Here is a 14278-nt window from a genome sequence, read left to right as displayed (position 1 = left end):
TTTTTACAGTTGTTTGACAAATTCTCCTTAGTTGATTACATAAAAACTACATCACCCTCAATATTTAATGTATCCCTAATTATTTTCAAATACACTACTGACCACAACCTAAATATTTTATCATGCTTTACCTATACCGTAATTAATGCTTTCTCAGTGTGCCAAATTATATTTCTATGAAGCAGAACCATTTTTTAGTATATACATCTAAATTAAGCTTTGTAAGTCCCTCTCTAATTACGTAAGGAAGCTGAGAGCTGGAAAATAGGGTTATAAGGGGGAAGAAGAGTGAAGAAAATATCAGACATCCCCAAATACCTCCAAGTGATAACGCCAAACTGTCATCTTCTCTAGTTCTCTACTTACCATCTGCCTCTCAAATTATTCTACCTCACAGTAAAGCACCTCCTAAATTTTAATGGCAGCTCAGTTATCAAGTACAAACAATTAAGAATAATAGGTAGCAGGAATTCAGTACGTCAGCATCCAAAGAGTGGAAAGTAAGCTACCTCTGACCTGAGAAATTAACATAACGAGTAGTGAATTTGACAGGTCTTAAATCAGCACCAACTTAACAAACCAGCTTTATTTCCTTCTGCATCATTCAAATAGAATAACTGAAACTAGTCACTTGCTTTAATTTTTACTTACATGAACTAGGATAAAATACTACACAAACAGCAGGCTTTTTCAGAACTTAAAGTGGGAGAAACTCTAATTTGCAGGTTATCAACCACAGAAACACTGAAGCCTTTACTAGAAAATATTTAAGTTGCAGAGATGCTTGGTAAAGATGCATGTGCTTAGAGAAATATTACTTTGAATTAAGCCCATCATCTAATCAAACTTCTACAGAAGTTTCAGCCTGAAGTAATATTAGGCTACTTTCATTAACTCATGAGGACAAAGAATCTTAAAATACCAACTCTTGTCTTGCTCTTGGTTAGTCAGAAAGGAACAAAAACAGTTATGCTGTGAAGCAGAGGAGAATATAAAATGTTTGATTCTACTTAAATCACAAACATTTATCTTAAGTTGATGACTCTGATAATCTTGGTTAATTAGAGTTCAGTAATACTACGGTGTACTTGCAAGAACAACCTTTGTACATTTCAAGTATAAATCTTAAACCAAGCTTTATGTTACTGTAAACTTTTAATTCCTTAAGATAGTTAACAGTTTTAAATCAATATTTTTCTAGAGCCATTTTACATTGCTCTACACAACTACAGCTTTATAGTAAACCTTTTTTTTTTTCCTTTTTCCTTTTTTTTTTTTTTTTCCAAGTGATAAAGGCTGTGGGGCTTGATTAAAGGATGCTGAACAGTCTAAAACCACTTCCATTTCTTTCTTAACTCCTCAGAAACACAGAGTCCCATCAGCTGGCTTAGCTCTAGAATTGCTTACTGTGTAACCAGATAAAAACTAGTATCAGCAAATGGAAGAACACAGATACATAGCAACAGGGAAAAGAAATTATAAGCATGGATCACATAAATTTTTAGTTGGAAGTGCTTAGTATGATGAAGATTACATTCACAGTTAAGAGAGAGAAAAATCACCAGCTTCAAAAGCAGATACCAGAAAGGAGAACCTAAATAAAGCATCTCCACTGAAAGTTCTTCAAGTGGCTCCTAACTATATAGTCTTAAATGTACTTCCTACTCACTTCAAACATTTAAAGAACTGCTTTTAATACCTGTTTTATGTGGAAATAAACTTCAATACATTTGCTTATTTGTCATACAAAATGATTAAAATATGACTATGTAAATTTTATCTACTGTATGGCTAACACACAGAAATATCATTTTTTTAGTTTGGACTTTTTTGTATTTTTTTGTATATATTTATTCGTATTTATTTGGACATTATTCGAAATTAATGTTTTATATGCTGTGAATGAGAATTGTACCCATTATTTCTAACTTCCTTAATGAGTAGGAAGAAAACAGCATCAGAACGATGGGACAAGAAAAACATCTAAGTTTGCAACAAACACTGTTAACATTTAGAGCACACATAATGAGTACTTAACAAATCTTCCTCACTGAAGAACTTCACTACCATTCATGTCTGTCATACTAATTTTGCTTATTTCTTCTCTAGTCTTTTTTTCTAATGCATATCTTACACAGTATACAGATATTTCCATTACTATTGAGATTATTTGATCATAAGTAACTTTCTGAAGAAAAATTCTATTATTGAAAAAGATGATGTTTTTCTAATAATTTACAGCAGTTATTTTTGATAAAAAAAAAAAGGATAAGGATAAAACCCACCGAAAATATTGATGAATTTTGCATTTAAATGCAGTTTTTGCCTCAGTCTTCGTTAAATAAGCCCAAGAACAAACTCCTCCCTAAAAACCAGCCCTAAGCACACGTCTAGAGCAGGATGTTTAATTATCTAGTTTTATATGTCTATTTTGCATTGTTCTGGTCTGTAATAACTTGAAATACGTCTCCTGTATTTCTGAAGCCTTTCCAAAGGCACTGTGTGAAACTAACCAATGGATACAGCAGACTTTCCAGGTTTGAAATAAAGAAATTGATTCTTGTGTGATTCCCACCTTGAAGTGCCAGCTAAAATGCCAAGTTTTGGCATAACCCTACAGATCTTGAAGACCAAACAGAAATACCCCAGGAGCCGCTCACAGAACAGCTCAATCTCACTGTAATAATAACCTAACCTTGGACATACAGTGCTATCTCTTCTCATCTTCATGCTTGGTTTAACTCTCAATTTAAATAAACATCCTTCAATTCTCAAATGTAATCTTGAATTTAAATTCCTCCACAAAGGAGGAGGAAACCAGAAACAGGAAAGGAGCATCATTAGCACACTTGCTGCAGCTTGATCAGGTTTTCACAGGTGAAAATGTGTGAAGCTCTGCTTTATTTACTAATGAGTATGACATTGGTGACAATGGCTGGATGAGCTCATTAGATAAAATGAAATAAGTTCAACAAGTTTCAGCTTAAAAAAAAACAAACAAACAACAAAACACCACCAACAACAAAATGCAAAACACCTTACATAACATTACTCAATAATGTACTGTAATCTACAGTTAGCTAAATCTGATATCCACGCAGCAGATCCTACTTATTTTTCAATCAATATGACCATTTTCAAAATTCTTTCTAGGAACCTGCAAGTAAAACTTATTTTAGTCACCACCAGAGCAATGCTCACTTTTATGTCTTTTAGGAGGATCTTGACTGCTTCTTCTCACATTTTATGAACACAGTCCATTTCCAAACTAGCTCAGATATGAGGGTATATAAAACTGAACGCAGTTTTAGTTCACACTTGTACATTAAGTTTTCCTAGTTACACAAGATATTTACTAATATTTAAACACAAGTATGTATTCTCTTGATAACTGTGCAAGCAATATTACTCTTGCAAAGCTGCATGCAGTTCACATGAATTTCCGTATGGCCCAGTGGCTCATGAGATTTACACTTCATCTTAAGAGTGAAACACCTTCATTGGTCAAACAGACCATATACACATAGTTTATAAGATGTACAGAACCTAGTACAGAAATACTATATGAGCAAGATGTAGTGGAATGAAACAGATATATAACTACTAACCACGAGAAACAGATGTTAGAATCAGTCATGACATTCATGACATTTATTTATAGAGTTTGAAGAGAATCTTTACTCAGGTCTCAAGGTCTACTAGTCTATCTTTGGGCAACTGTATGGATTTTAAACTATTTCAGTTCAAGTTGCTGGAAATCTCTAAGTTATCCTTGCTTGTAATTTCAGTGCACTTCATAGCACTAGATGTGATTAATACACTCGAGACTTCTAACGTCCAATATAATTGACTTTGATATTCAAACCAACTTTATTTTGTTTGAAAGCTGATTATCTTAAGTTTATTTTCTGAAGTAATAAAATGATTAGAATTCTTTTGTCTATATTCCTTTAGGCATTCAAATAGATGGTCATGACAGAGATAATTATCATAAATTACTAAGATAATTACACATTATTAAAATACTCAATGTCAGCTGCTTTTAGAAAATATGAATCACAACTTCAAAAAACAGGTGCAAGAAACTCTTAAGGATGATTCAAAGTTCTGTGAACACTAAAAAGTATCTTAATAACACCATCCTTCACGTTAAAATTCTGATGTTAGGTTTGTCTATATCCTTCCATATTAACGTCTCTACAAAAAGAAAAATATTTAAACAGAGTGTAAGCAAACTGCATAAAAAGACTTCCAGACATTCAAAAATACAATAAATCCAAACAGTAAAGAGAAATGAGTTAAAACATGATGTGAGATTAAAAACAAAATGAGAAGTCCCCTGGACGCTAAACAGGAATTAATGTTGAAATCCCTGTTGTAGTTCATGCTCCAATCTACTCATTCCAAGTGTCTCACAATGTACAACAGACTAGGACTTAGACTGCTTGGAATTATCTAATCATACACATTTAAAAAGCACGTGGTACCAAACTTTCACTTGCTAACAAATGGTGTAACCCACCCCCCCATGCTGCCACCATTTAAGTCAATGCAGTCGTGTGACTACATTTTGTTTACAGAGATTTTGTTCTATTAACCATGAATATTGTAAAATAAAACTACAATGTGAGTTGTTCAACAAGGAATGAAGAAACAGATAGCATGCATACTGCCCTTATAATTTTATTATTGGAAAGAAGGCAAAGTAATTCTTAATGCATAAGCCCCTTTTACAAAAAAATAATATTACGCAATACTTAGTTTTTTCATCCCCCAGAATGTGTTATTTGCCAGCAAAATGTGAAAGAACCAGGCACAAGTTGGGAAGCATTCTTTCCCCTGGAAAGGAACACTGCTTTGGAGCTACATTTGTAACTACGTGGACAAAAATTATGTGTGATATCCAAGTTGTGGTGAGGTAAAAAAAACAGGATTGGAGTTTATGAAGTTGACAATGCACAAACACCAACAGCAATTAATCTGAAATGCTTCTGTGTACCGCTGTTTCAAATGAACTAAAGCATGTCTAAGACAAGGAAGCTGTTTTTGTAAAAGGTGCCTCAATTCTTTGAAACATCTTTTCACCTACAGCTATCACACTAATTATAGTTTTCCTCAGCTGCAGAGTATTTCAAAGCACATTAAGTACTGTCTTCCTGCATCTTAATCTTAGAGGGTCCTTTTATCGGCTAAAGGAACACAGTGCTCAAAGGACAAGTACTTTGTAAAGATGTTATTTAGCAAAATGCATCATTTTGTTTGATATGTAACTTGACATTCTGAAGGAAAAACACAGGGACATTTATATTCTAAATGAAAGTTGAGATACAAAACTAAAAGCAGCAGAATTGTAACGCAACTCCACAGGCATAAAATCAGCACAATTAAGGTAACATTGGCTGGAGGATAATCAAAGTCTACAATAAACTAAAGATCTCTCAACAAGAGAGATTTGTATAGTGCAATCAATGGATTTAAGGAAAAACAAACAAAGGATAGGCTGTTTTATAGTGCTTAAATATAATGAGCAGGCAGTAACAAGCTATCATCACCTGTGAGGAAAACGGCAATTACTATCATCTAACATTCAAGTAAGATACATGAAACACTTCGGTTACTTGCTAGGGAGAAAAACAGAGAAAATTGTTTTAGAACTACTAGTTGGATGACTAGATTCTAAACATGAGAAAAAAATGATTTACGTTTTTGAAAGACTTGAGTAGAACTTTAATAATCCCAATCTGTGCTCTGTCAGAAAGTAAAAAAGTAAGCAAGTTCACATAATATGATTTCAGAAGCTAGAGAAGACCACAAAGAAAACTGAGCAGCAACTAAAAAAAAAAAAATAATAACAAACAGCAAGTAAAAAGCTGGCCGAGAAAGTATGAGATGTTGTATTTATTATGGTATTTATTCATGAGGACACTATCAACAATATCATCTAGTTACTTTCTGGAAAGATCTTCATAATTAAACAGCAATTTTTCCCCCATCTCCGCACCAAACCAAGCAAAATCAATGACCAAGGAATGAAACTTCTGTCAGATATCACAAAGGATGATTTATCAATCTCCAATGAACCAACCATAGGTCAACAGCAGTTATAAAAGTAGTACACGATAAAACTGAATTATTAGACTCTATCAACAGCATAATGTTTATGCTAATTGCTTTTGGGTCATTCTCTTTAAGACATTTCATTAATCTTCAGTGCACCAAGAAAATAACAGGTTTGTGTATCCAGATATGGTTCATATTCATTTCATTGCTCGAAAAAAATTGGTCTAGTTTTCAGAATGCTTCACTAAAATCCTTATATTTCTTTAACAAATACTTTTTTCCCCAAAATTTCAAATACAATTATGAAAACAATTTTTAATTGTAATTACTTATCAGAATTCCAACATTTTTATTTCCTTTAAAATCAGTGCAAGTATATTGTATAAAAAGCCTCTGCTAGCACACAGACAACAGCAACGGAGGATTAATCATTTTTGCTATAGCAACCACTGCGCTGCAATTACCATAGTGACATGAGAAGAATAGAAAAAGTAATAATGAATGAAGAGCACTTACTTGTTGGAGTAACGTGTCTGCCAAATAAGTGCAGAATTCTCTACTGCCCAGCTCTATTCACCTTAATCAACTGAAATACCATTTGTAATAGATATGTCACAAACTATTCTTGATTTATTTTAAAAAAGGCCAATACAACTTTGTTGACTGTTCTTTGATCAGATTAACACACAAACCATTGCCGTGACATAACGGGTGCTACTTATTTGAAAGGTTTTGATTTAGACAAGTCTGTGATCCACTACATTAAAATATATTCACACACCTACCTTTGTCAATTTTTAAAATGAAAATATTAAAGTGAGTATATAATATATTTATAAAAGTATGTATGGAAATGTAGTAGACCTTAGATACACGCAAATATACATTTTCTCATGGAAAAAAAAAAGAGATTCAGTATCTGAGTGCTTCAGAAATACTTTGTGCTAAGGTTGCACAAACATTTAATTGCTATTTTTTTCAGCTTCATTTATTTAAATAATTTCTATTGCTCAACTTGCTTTCTTAATTTAAGAAAGCAAAGTTTATCCCAAATCAACCACTAGTCAAGATCTTACTCAAATACATCTCCTTTTATTTATTTTCTGCCATTTCTTCTTCAAATAATGGATTCACACTTACAGCTGCCAAGGAAAGCTGAAATTAAAATTTTGAAAACAGACAATGTCAGACAAGCTCACCTTTTTTTTAACAAAACACATTTTGTTAAGATGTGTATGTGATCAGTAAATCAGAATCCTGGGACTGCAGAAATATAACAGCGCACAAACAGGAAAATCAGAATTAAAGCTAAAGCAGGCAGCTCAAATGAAACAGTACTCCCAAGCTCAAGGACTGGGTGTAGCTCTACAGTCTGCTGTGCACACAGTTAAGTAAGAAGTAGCCAAAAAATTGCAAGTGCAGAGAAGTAATTCTGAGACCTCTGTGGAACAGTGAGCCCTGTAGATAAGCAATGAGATACAGAAAACATGGAGAAAAGGGAAGAAAAGAGGCAGGCAATGCAGAAAGTAATATGGAATGAGAATGTAACAGTCTTAATATTGAACACATTTCTAATCATAGGAGCTGTATGTCAGTGTCAGCACAGAAGATGTAGTGTGCACAGAGCAGGGTGTGATAGTTATGGTAGGTTCTGCTTAGCCCATCGTACACTTTAGACAAAACCTACTTAGGTAAAAGGTGGTGCAACCTTTTAAGTTTACATTTTCTCATTCTGCTACTCCGATTTGTTAGCCAGTGAAACTTTTTCCAGGTGCTATAGCAGAACCCCAAAATACAATTTAAAATTGCAAACCATCATAGCTAAACTTCCTTTGGATTTATGGCAATTGTTTTTTCATTATTTTTGAAACAAAACTGAAAAAAGATGATGTTCAAGTCTGATAAACTATTCATAATAAGGCATTTCTTTTAACTTTAGCTCACTACACCCAGACCTTGGGCAATAAATGCCTACTTTTTGAAGCACCTCAAAATGTGTAGACATAGCCAAGTGGGTAAACGCAGTTAGGTACAGCATTTAGGTTTAGGTAGAATTTTTGGGGAGGTGATAGGGATATTACTCAAATTCTTTTAGACTGCTCTTCATAAAAACGCATGGAATTTAATTTATATATCTTCATTACTTATACACACTATTTTAGTACTTCAGAATTCTCTAAAAATTTGTTCAATAAGAAAATAATTACTTGTTGTTTTAAAGAAATTCTGGGGAGATGAATTTAAAAAAATCTGATGCATTATTCAATTTCCTACCAACTGTTACAACAGAAGAGAGATGAATTCAATATTTAAGTCACACTAGTTCTCAAGTAGTAATTTCTAAATCGTAGTTGTACGTATTTTTTTTTTTTTTTTTTTAACTGTCAGAATAATCTTTGTTCCTTGATCAAAATACACATGCACACACTTACAGCACTTCTTTTCCTCAGGAAAATTAAAGCATGCATCAGCAGCATCTTGACACAGGAAGATTCATGCAACCTCAATGCCTGATTCAAACACAATCCTTAGAAAGTGCATGCACATCAATGAAGGAAATGAGGAATCACAAATCTCTTTGTACCTATTTTCATTCATCAGAATGTTTCCAGCTTGGATACAGCCATTCACAATCCATATTAAGCTTCTGTCAAGTTTGTTCCTTCAGACGTAATTACAGGTGATAATTTTTCCTTACCTTCTACATACAGAGATTCAAACCTCTTTAACAAATTATTCTCTGCAGCCAAGGGGGCAATCTAAAACTTCTTACATCCAGCCCTTACTTGAAAGTCCACAAAGCACTTAACAAAAAAATCCCCCCAAATCCCTCAAAAATCCCACTAAGCTCCCCAAACTTTCTTCCATTCTTTTCTCTCAAAGACTGCATAACGCTGACTTAGAAGCCACATTCTTCCTATGCAGTTTCAATTAAAAAGACCTCTATATCTCAAAACAAGACAGATATCTGCTTTACTTTTCCCATAAAAATTTCAATTTCTGCAGCTGAACAGATGACATAATGACAGAGTCATTTTTCAACACAGAGAACAAAGAATATTCATTTTTCTGTATCTGTGTATATACTGCCAGTTTAGAATGTCTTCTGAATTCCAGTTATCCTTTAAGCACTTCGTAAGTGTAGGAGTCCTTGCATCAGATTTTTCTACACTTAATTTTCGCACACTAATTATAAGTGACTGAAAGACATATCTGTGCTCAGCCATAAAAAGGTCTAGAAAAAAAGAAACAAAGTGTAAAAGTGACCTACAAATAACCTAAGACTAATCTTTTAGCAAAAAAAAAAAAAAGCATGTCTCCTCTAATGATTTTGAAAACATCAGCTCATATCAGCCAAGAAATGCACTGATGTCTAATGAACAGCATTTCTAAAAATTTCATGAAAAACCTGTGTAGCAAGAGATTTAGTCAGATATGTTCTTTAAAGAGACAAGAAAAAAAAAAACATTAGAAGTTGACCCTTTTACACTGGATGGATTTGCGTGATGTGAATTCATCTGTGAAGATAAAGATGAGAATGCTGAGGAAGACATACTGCAAGATGTGATGGGTGTTCTCTCTTGCAGCTGAAATTGAGATCTCCCAGAATAACCAGGTCCAAAAAAGTCAGCATCTCCTTCCATAGATGATACTGATTATTACCTATCTCTCTGTTCTCTGCCAGACTCACTGTCCCTCTGCATTTATTTTTGCCTGTTTCTCAAGTCCCTACATATATTCTCCCTCACTATGTTTTTACTAGAAATTTTGTTCCCATATTGTCTCATGTTGATGCTCCACCTGTAAGTTCAATGACAATTGGCAGAGCAGAGTATTACACAAATTGTGATGGAACTCTGAACCAGTGGCAGCTCCCTGCTGCTGCATAACTACACCGGCCATCTTTCAGAGCCCTGGCTGCACCGAACCCACGCAGCATACTGCACTGTTCCATCAGTGTGCATTGACTTCAATGAATTTTTTGTAAACATAGTTTTGATATCTGAACTGTTATATTCCTCTTTGCAAAGATGTCTCAGGATTTTTTAGAATCTCATTATGGTAAATTTCTAAAACTATGTAAACATTTGGACTTATTAGCTACTCAATGCGGAAATGAATATATCCTACATAAATATTGCTTTACACGCTGTCATTAAAAAAATATCCACTATATACTTAACATGTATTAAGACATTTATCAGAACATGAGCTTGAAAAATAGTTTGAAAAAATCCAATGTATTTAAAAGTATTTTGCATTGCAAAAGATGCAGTATTTATACTTAAGTGCTTGTATTTGTAGATAAACAATAAAGGATTTTATAAAACATGGTAAGAATTTCAAAGAAGAACCTAAAGCATTGTTAAAGTTTTACATTTATTTACTAGTGATATGTAAACTCATTCACAGCTGCTGTAGAAAGGACTAAGAAATGCTAACCAGCAGAGATGTTTTCCAGATGAAAGTGAGGAAACAGTTTTTTTTTTTTAATTTTTATGAATACTTGGAAGTAGGAGCAGACAGAAAGAGAACTGGAAACTTAGGCTAATGCAGTCTGACTTTTAATTTTAAAAACGGTCATTCTTTATTTGCAATATTTAACAGTCAAAATGATGCAACAAAGTTAACACTGGACTATGTTTAAAGATAGGCTCAGTCTCACAATGAAGTGAGATATGTAAGAAATTAATTCATTCTTTAAAAATTATTGATATTCAGTAACATCAGCAGAATTAGTCCTGAACTATTTTCTCTTGGGTCATAATTAATTTAGTTTAGAGCACACACAAAAGTAGTATTTTTTTAATTACAAAATAAACATTTCCTGCTGTCTGCAACACAACACAGACATTGATAGGTCATAATTGATTGTAGGCAGTTTTGCTTGGTTCAGGTAAAACAAACACAATAAAACCACAAAATCACAAAAATAAGAAAATTGATAATAACTGGTTTGATGTTTGTACCATGCATGAAACACACAGTACACATTCATAAGTGTGGCCCTCAGGAAATAAGAATGCGTGACACACAATGCACCGAAATAGCTGAAGTCAAATTTAGTTGTGTTTATTCATAAGTTATTCCCAGAATTTTCAAGATCTACAGTCACATAGATTTAAAATCTTTAAAAATAAAAGAACAAACAAACAAACCAGAAAATAACTTGAGAATTAAACATATTTTAAACAGCTTTATTTATTCTTCGATGTAGAACAGCTAACTAAATTGTGAAAAAGAAACATTTGGAATATGAGTAGTCTTAAAAAAAAATAACACTCACCAAAATCTGCAAATACAGACTGTCCAACAACCACTGCACCACTAGGCTTTGCTTTACTTTTTTCAGGTTTAGAGAAGTTCCCATCCTACCAAACAAAGATGAAGGAGAAAGTGAATTGCAGATCACGTTAACAAAGCTTCATTTTTGAACAACAACAAAAAAAAACCTCATACAAATAAAGAATAGTTTTACATAGGTAAGAAACGTCGTAGCTACAGAAAAAATGCACTGTTTAGAAAAGGTAAATTTTTTTTTTTCAATTCTAATCCTTCATGGAATCCCATGGAAATCCAATAATAACATTGCTTAGATACAATTGTCCACATATTTTTGTGTTTTTAGGAACAGAGGGGGTTTCTAGCAACAGTCTAAATCATAATTAAATGATTAAGAATACTACTGTTATTTACGTAGTGATGTAGTTTTATAGATATATTTATTTAAAAGCACACACACAAAACTGTTAGAACTTCTGATTTTCCTTCTAATTAAGAAATGACTTTTACGTCTTTATTAAAACCTCGGCCTGCAAAAAATATTATTCCATATTTCGTCAGAAAGAAAAAAAGAAATGCTCAGGTTTTGTTTATTATAAAACTAGATCAGAACTGTGAATAAGACCATTTAAAATGTGATATATTTTTTTTAATTAAGGCAGACAATTCAAGGCTTACTTTTCTAGTCACTGCAGTCAGCTCATAAATTGACATGGGCACAATCATACACACAGCAATTACGTATGCTGCAAAAGCAGCTTTAGACAGTTAGTACCTGGATGTTTAACTATGCATCTTCTCCTTGACATGTAATCTATAAAAGCTCAGATAAAGAAAAAACTGAAATCTCTTGAGCAGTATTTATTGTCAAGGCTTGAAGAGGCACGTGAATGCAAACGGAACTTCAACAGCAAGTACCTCGATATAACATCTCTTACTGTGCTTAATCTGTTTTTAAAAAGTAAATAATTTTATGAGTAAGTGAGATTAATAAAGTGACATTTACCGTTTTAGAAGTGGATTATGGATTATCTATAAGATTTCAAAAAACTGCAGGCCTAAGTTTGTAGCACCTGCAGATGCAAATTATATAATGTAGGAAAACAGCTCAGAACACAAGTTTAGAAAAGCGAAAAAGAAAACCCAAGCACCCCAGTGTGGGATTCCTTGTGGTCAAAGGTTAAATTCGTGGTGTAGTCACTAACGTTCAATCCCTCAAGGATTTCACTCTTCAAAAGCTAAAACCTGTTCATTTTTAAGCTTGTATAAAGTAGAAGTATTAGATTTTAAAAATTTAAATATCTAAAAATAAAAATAATCCACTGCTTTAAAAATGTTTCTCAGTACAGCTTTCATTACTTATGCCAAAAATTAGTATTTGGAGAACTTCTGGCAGATGAGCTTTTTATACTTCACGTCAGCAGCGGGCTGAAGATGGCCGCATTGAGAAATGATGAGACCATATTCCCAATTTTACACTGATTCACTGTGATACAATGGATACATTTTCAGGTACATATGGCCTCAAAAGACTCATTCCTTAGACGATAAGAAACACATTAAGCATTTTCTGTAATAAAGGATATTTTTTCTTAATGCACAGATGCTGATATTGTTAGCAACAGTTCTTGTCAAGAACATATTTAGCATGAAGGATGCATTCAGTTTCAAACCAATTAACGTTATTTGTTGTTGTTAACAACGGAGTATATAAAAATAAATAAATAATTACTTGATCTGTTTCTGCCCAATCTTGAATTACATTTGTGATATCTGGTTAATGTAGGACTTCAATTTTTTCAGCTGTAATCTGTAACCATTAGAATATGTACACTAATGAGATGTTGAACTTCTGTCCCACAAAATCTTATCCACTATCTGAAGTCACAGTTCTAAGAAAGCTTGCTTATAGAGCAAATCTTTGAGACAACAAGAGCAAAAAAATCTGATCGTCCATTTCTTCAGAAACTATTGTGCTAAGTGTCAGTAACTTCCTACAACAGCTGATGACACAGCAGGGGTCCTGCTGAGTATCTGAAAGCAGTCTGACTGTTTTCCTTTGTAGTCCTGTTGAAAAACCTACAGAGAAACTTGTGCTGAGTAAAACATCTTAAGTGATCTGTTCCTCAAACCAGGAACGTCAGACAGCCTTTTATGGTTTTCTGTTTGATGTTTCTGCATTTGAGTATCATGGTTACTTCAGTCTTCTCTCTTACCTTATTTATCCAAGTCTCAAACTGAATGTCAGGATTTGAGGTAGTAAGGAACAAGTCTGGGAATAAAAACAAGAGAAATAAAATATTTCACATTAACTGAAGAACACTTCTTAAGAGTAAAGATAGAGACAGGTTTCAAACAAAGAAGTATGTGTCACTGCATTTTTACTAAGTCAGAATTAAAATAAAAACCTATCATCTTTTTATTTTGGATCCATTAAGTTAAGCAATATATATACTCTTGACAGGAGAAGAAAAAAAGATGTTTCCGGTTTCATGTACTCTTAAATTCTCTTAAATATCACAACTGTGTGAAAGAGTGCTTGAGAGGATTTATCTGATCATGTTTGCTTAAAGTAGAACTCATTCAAGGGAAGGGAAACAAAGAGGTGTATTGAAGATGTCAAAAGAAAAAAAAAATGGTTAGGCATAGCATACAAATGATTTTAAGAAAACTATCCTTTCAGATTTAAGCACTTGTTTTCTGTTCTACTGTCCTTCTTTTCTCTCCGGTTGAAAATAACACTATCAGACATGGGAGACAATGATTCTGACAATGACAATTTACTCTGAGTAAAAAAAAGATGAGTTTAAAGTATAAAAGATAATGCCATATCCTCAGGTTTTACTGAATAAGTAGGTGGACAGCTGTACAAGGAACTTCAGATGGCACAAACAAACAAAAAACCCCCAAACAAAACAACAACACTGCAAAAAAC

The 14278-nt window shown here is 33.2% G+C and overlaps 1 long non-coding RNA gene across 4 annotated transcripts; it reads right to left on the bottom strand.

The window, feature by feature from the left end:
- Positions 1-2671: 2671 nt before the first annotated feature.
- Positions 2672-14242, bottom strand: LOC104912941. Of its 4 annotated transcripts, XR_795025.3 has the most exons (5): positions 13560-14242; positions 11348-11432; positions 8645-8722; positions 5703-7215; positions 2672-4197 (listed from the first exon to the last, which is right to left on the bottom strand). It is a non-coding gene; the product is annotated as an uncharacterized LOC104912941 (long non-coding RNA). The 4 variants fall into 4 exon arrangements; XR_004161176.1 differs by lacking the exon at positions 8645-8722 and having other exon boundaries at positions 2673-4197; XR_795028.3 differs by lacking the exons at positions 5703-7215; positions 8645-8722 and having other exon boundaries at positions 4179-4197; positions 13560-13661.
- Positions 14243-14278: the final 36 nt, after the last annotated feature.

The sequence above is a fragment of the Meleagris gallopavo genome, chromosome 13 (genome assembly GCF_000146605.3).
Source record: "Meleagris gallopavo isolate NT-WF06-2002-E0010 breed Aviagen turkey brand Nicholas breeding stock chromosome 13, Turkey_5.1, whole genome shotgun sequence".
Classification (NCBI taxonomy): Eukaryota; Metazoa; Chordata; class Aves; order Galliformes; family Phasianidae; genus Meleagris; species Meleagris gallopavo.
This window is presented reverse-complemented; position numbering and strand designations above follow the sequence as displayed.